Source organism: Pinus tabuliformis, chromosome 2_2 (assembly GCF_031772625.1).
Source record: "Pinus tabuliformis cultivar Carrire ecotype Pingquan chromosome 2_2, CPIR1, whole genome shotgun sequence".
In the NCBI taxonomy this organism is placed as follows: Eukaryota; Viridiplantae; Streptophyta; class Pinopsida; order Pinales; family Pinaceae; genus Pinus; species Pinus tabuliformis.
The window spans coordinates 176145959-176152370 of NC_142300.1; positions in this window are offsets into that span (position 1 = coordinate 176145959).

The following is a 6412-nucleotide window of genomic DNA, read 5'->3' on the forward strand; positions in this document are numbered from 1 at the left end:
GCGATGGAGTTCACGTCACAATCTCGCAGTTTATCATTTTTACTTATAAGGAAATGTCCTATCATTCTTTGCGCGATGCGATGTTTTCTTAAGTAGTAAAATACATGAGCCTTAATTGATTTTTCAAATTTTTACTAAGGGTCCCCACTTACCTAGTGTTATTTCTAATACTAAATAAGGAGGGGGTTGTTGGTGGCCACAACAAGTTCCTAATACACATAAGCCCTGTTAATTTTGCTTATCAAGCCCTAATCTAGATATCCATCTTATAGGGGGAATTTTCACTTTGCACTAACCAAGGGCCCATTAGCTTAAGAACATGTGTTGATAGTTCCCATTGAACATTTACCTTTACTCTTTCATTGCCTTCAGATGCAGGTAGAGAATTGGAGAGGCTTGAGCATGCTCTTAGAAGATATCCCAGGAAGCGTGGAAATGAAAGAATTGTATTTGAAAATTAATTGAATATAATGACATTTAATCATGTTCATTTATAGGTTATTCCTACACCCTTCTACAAAGCATCAATTGTGCAAAGTTTTGTAAAGGCAGGGAAGAAGTTAAGGTTTGAGTTTGATGTGACTAGACCTAGAAGGAACAATATTGATGTGTTGTAGCTCCTACAACCACCCCTACAATTTTTTTCGCATGCTTTTATTTTATAGCCTCCCTTCTATCTACTAGAGCCTATCATTCACTGTCGTCAAGTATTCTTTCTATGTTAAGGACTTATCATTCCATGCAATTCTTGTGATGTCTTATTTTCACCCCGATCTAACACAACCCATCTCCTGCCTTGTGTTAATTTTTGCAGTTGCAGTCAAATTCCACCTTGGACAGATCAAATGAATGAGATGATGATTTAATTAGATTACTCTTTTCAAGAGGACCAAAATTGACCTAAAGATCACCTTATTTGGACAAGCGAAAGTTGGTTTTTGAATTTATTTATTCACTCATGTATATTGGGTTAGGTCGGCCCTACGCACATGTTAAATTGGACAAGTCGTCCCCAACCCCAAGGGGACCCTCATGAAAGTATATAAATATAAGATACCTCAAGCTCATTTGGAGACATTGATCAAGCCATATTCTCTTCTCTTATTGTCTTGATTCGCACAAGTTTTTCAGAGGAAAGTTCACACAAGGTTCTGAAATCTTAGGGTCGAAGCTCACACTGATCTAGGGTTTTCTAGATCTAAGACGTTGGCAGGTTTTCCCCATAGTGGGTTTTGCCCTGGTCTCAGACCAATCCTGGTGTCTCTATGTGTGTGCATGATTTTCTTCTATTGTTTCCTTATGTTCCCCTGCATTGATGATGATGATGATGTTGTTCTTTCTATATAATTGCATATGATGATGAATAACGGTGTAGATCAGAATAATGTAATGATGATATGGGGTGAACTTAATGTATTAATGAATAAATTCAATTATGAAAGAAAATAAAAATATAGCCATATGAAAAACTAACATGGTGTCGAAGTTGGGCTGAAGAAAATCCATGGAGATCACCCCGATGATGACACTTTTGATGGAAGCAAGAAGAGGATGAAGGAGACCTAAAAGAATTCTAGGGTTTGAATAAAACCCTGGGAAACTGTGTTATTAGGGTTTTATGGATTCTGTGAGGTTAGGGTTGGAGAGAAAATCATGGTTTATGAAAATAATATGAGATATGGAACCTGCCTGGTCAATGTGAAGATGCTCAAGCACTTGAATTTTTTTTAATGAAGCCCTAGATGGGATAATCCCTAGTAGGCCTGGTTGGGTAACTGAAGGAAACATTGGTATATGGACCATGGACATTGATGGCTCTTTAATATTGGTTCAAGAGGGGAGGATCACCTCTCATTGAAGACAAGTATTTCTTGACTTATGATACCTCTTGCTTTCGTTTATATCTATGGATATGATGATTATGTTTATTGCTTATACTTCCTGCATATGTATTTGAGTATATGGATGTTTCTAACCTCCTTGATGAGATTTGATGAGTATATCATTCTTTAGGATAATTTGGAGATGTAGGAAAGAAAAGATAGATTTGGAAAGAGGTAAAGAGGTACTTGATGAAAAGATGGAAAAGTGCTTCAAGCGGTCTGTGCCTAATGAGAAGGTGCACATGTATTTGAATACCACAAGGTATGCATGATATGTTTTATTTTAGTTGTAACATTGGATGGCTCACTAAGCCCTAATATATTATGAGAATGCCTCTTTATTTGATGGCTCATACATGCATATGAAAGTTACTTGGATCTACGTTTTCTATGATGAAATGATGCACTTGGTGTTGAAAATTTTGATCTTCTTGAATTCTATGAGGTTATCTAATGTTGATACATTGATACACTTGATGTTTTGCTAACATCCATCCGTTGGACACCTTGATCCTATAAATAAGGCTAGCACCTTGACTCTATGATACTCTTGATACTTTTCATGATAGATTTTATATCGAAGGATAGCTCATTGAATCCTATACATGAGTTTGCTGATAATTCTTGTGATAAGCATGATGAAAGCACATGGAAAGAAAGATTGACACTCTTGTTGTTTTGGTAAAGCTTTATTCAATGACCTAACTTGATCTAATTGTTCATGATAAGCATGGTAGGATTGATGTTAGAGGTATAACTATGAGATTGATATTCTATATCTCTTACTACCTGTGGTCATGTCTTGATGACATATGGTTAAATTGAATGTACTAACTTGATGGAGTGACTTAATAGAAAGTGTTATTATGTTCATAATCTCTGAGATATTATGTTGCATCTATTTGCTACTTTGAGTCTAACCTTTGATGAAATATTGATGTCATGATGATGATAGCCATGCTAGCCATGATAGATATATGTTTATGATATAACAGATATGTTGTTGCTTGACTCGAGTAGAGACAGGTTTATGACATAAATTCCTAGTCAGAGGGAGAATCTGTTCTCAAGATTCTTACTCTTATTACTATTTTCATTATGTACCGATGAAGTATGATTTATGTGCATATGAGATAGTTGATCTGCATCAAAGTCTCAGATCTGAAGCTTGTACATAAATTAGGGTTTCTGCTCTGGACGCAGGCATTGAACTAGGAAATATTGTCCCTGGACGCACTCATTCTAAGGTCCATGTAGCGTTTAGGCAGCTAAATACACTCCCATGTTAACCTGAAGGGAGTGTCTAGGGGTTTGACTACAATTGAACATAATCTAAAGCTTTATGAAGTTGTGTAAACTCTGAACCATGGTGTCTCTGACATATTTTTCCACTATAATCTAATTTCTAAAGTTGTTGGGTTAAATTATTGATCACATAAAAGAAATGAAATATTGTGCATGAAATCGAATGGTCACCTAGAAGATGTTAGTTCCACATACATGTTGCAGATAATAAGATCTAGAAGAAAGAAAAGCTCGAATGTTTTCCATAACATGAACAAGCATACTGAACTTGTGTTTGCAGGTGACCAGGACATACATATAGATATGTCACTAAGTTTATGTTACAAGAGGTTAGCATGATTTGGCTAATTGATATAGATGAGCAATGTTTACTATTTTCTCATAATACTTGACATTAATGCTTGAGATATGCTTTGACTTTGGACTTGACCTGATGTCTAATGATCTGATTTGACGATTGTTGATTTGTCCTGATATAAATGCTATGTGGGAATAATGACTTATGTGGGTATTCAAAAAAATCATTTTACTATTGGCCTCCTTGTTCCTAGCATAATGGTTGAGGTATTGATAGTTGTGATTCAACACGAACATGGAATCTGCATGAATCATCCTTGGTGTATGCATTTGCACCTGGTGATAGAAATGACCTATGAGAATGACTTGATAAAGTTCGGATTGATAATGCATGGTTGATGACAACTTGTTGGCATGATAATAAATGAATTCACGAATTGATATGAGCTCTCCCTGTATCTTGGTTGAAAGTATTGATTTTGTGATGTTGATGACTTTGATAATGGTTATGATCTGACTTCTAAACTTTCATGAGCTGAATCTGTTGATGTGATGGTAAAACATTGATTTATGAAAGGCTGATAATGTTGGATTAGCAAGGAATTATGCTTAGAGAATTGCATGAAGCAAGCTCCCCGATCCAGATATGTCTATATTTGACAGTTATTTGATGATGTCAGAATGATGAGTTCCAAGGTATGGCTTTGATTTTGATTATGGCTGTTTTGGTTTTACATCCTGATGGTCTACTCTTGACAGGTGATGAGCCTATGATGATATGAATATGAGGGAGATAGCTTTTGAAGCTTGGAATGATGTATCATGGCATGATGAATTGATTTCTAGAATTCAATATTTCTAAGCTATTGGAAAATGTTTTTAGATAATGAAAATGCAAAATCCTTGGATACTCCAATTTGAAGTTCAAAGATGTTGTTGAACTTGACATGGCATCCAACTGTTGATTGAAGCATTGATGTTCTGTTTTGAACATCCACCATTATATATATATATATATAATATGCATAAAACCTGAATAAATTCATGAGTGAGCCGCTTCATTCACATAGAGTTTCCACTAAGCATCCTTTGAAACATCTGCATGAGATATTCTATTTTTGAGGCTGAGATATTTCTCCTATGACATGTGACTGCATGGATGCATTGTTGTCGATAAAGATTATTGTTAAGCACATTTGGATGCTGCTTTAGTATGATATATGCCATGATACCTTAGATGAGAGGTCCATAGTAGGATTGAGGATGAGTATAATGTTGCTATCATGGCTAGCTATGAGGGAGGATGAAGAAGCTCCTTAGAGAGTAGTTTGAGCATGATCTGGAAATGACATGGATACATTGCGATGGCATAGAGTGAGATCTGATTGGCAGAAATTCCCATATTTATAGTTGGGACCGAGATACTTGCATATATTGAGATAGTGCAAATGTTTGAAACAAGCTCAGGCTTGTGGTTGGCACCTATTTGAGAGGCAGGATAATTATGGTATCCTTTTGTGATTTATATGATTATTTATGTTCTGACATGATATTTGATTTGATGTCCTGTATGAACAAGAAACAATTGCTATTGAGACAAGCAAATACCAGATTTGAGTATGATGAGAGCAGCGCTGATCGAGGACATTGAGCCAATGCTTCCTCCCTAGTTGAGCTCCCAGGGTGAGGAATTGAGATGGAGGTCTCCTGGGGTTGAGGGAACTCTAGATAATAGGGTATGACCCCTATCTGTTATCCATAGGCTTGCAGATTATGATCCCATATCTTCATAGGGCCAGAGAATGATGCTCCCTTGTTTGGTCTTTACAGAGTATACCCAAGTTGGCATCATACCCACAAGCAAGGTTTGTCGGGAATACCGCTGCATGTTTGGCCAACGAGTTGACAGTGTACTTGGGGTGTATAACCCAAGTCAATTATGATGCAGGTGTTCTACCACATGACTATTCATGGTCATCGATGGGAAAATCAATAGGCAATAGGATGGGTTGAGATAACCCTATGCGATTCTAGGTTGAGATCTAGCTCCATGATGAGATCCCAATGTCAATATGTGGTCCCCTGTGTGTTCGGATATCCTATTGCTCAATATGGGGTTGTAGATGTATAGCTTCTCCATGAGATTCTGGGTTGAAATGTGTTCCCCGATGTGGTTCCAAGTTGAGATGTGCTCCTTGATGATATGCTCTCCAATGATGATTGATGGTGATATTCCAGCTAGTATCCCACTAACAGAGATTCCAGGTAGCAACTTGATGGATAGAGGGTGGTATCTTAAGCTCCCCTCCGGTAACAAATTATTCTTCTTCTAGATTTGAGAATCTTCAACATAAGAGTAGGAATAATCAAGAGATAAGCAAGATAAGTACGAGATAGATTGAGATGTACATTGATGATCTGTGATGATGAGATACTTGAGGTCGTCATGGCATGATGACTACATGATAGAGATGATCAGGGTTGATACGTGATGACACATGAAGATTCCAGAATGGCATATTGATCGATGGACAGATATTGGTAGGTGGAATTCTCCCTAGTTGAGAGGGAGTGTTAATTTTTGAAAGTGCAGTCAATTCCACCTTGCATAGATTAGATGACTGAGATGATGATTGCATTAGATTCCTTTCTTCGGGAGGACCAAAATTGACCTAAAGATCACCTTATTTGGACAAGAGAAAGTTGATTTTTGAATTTATTTAGTCACTCATGTATATTGGGTTAGGTCGACCCTCATCACATGTTAAATTGGACAGTTCGGCCTCAACCTCAAGTGGACCCTCGTGAAAGCCTATAAATAGAAGGGACCTTAAGCTCATTTGGAGATATTGATCAATCCATATTCTCTTCTCTTATTGCCTTGGTTCACACAGGTTTGTCGGAGGAAAGTTCACACAAGGGTCTGA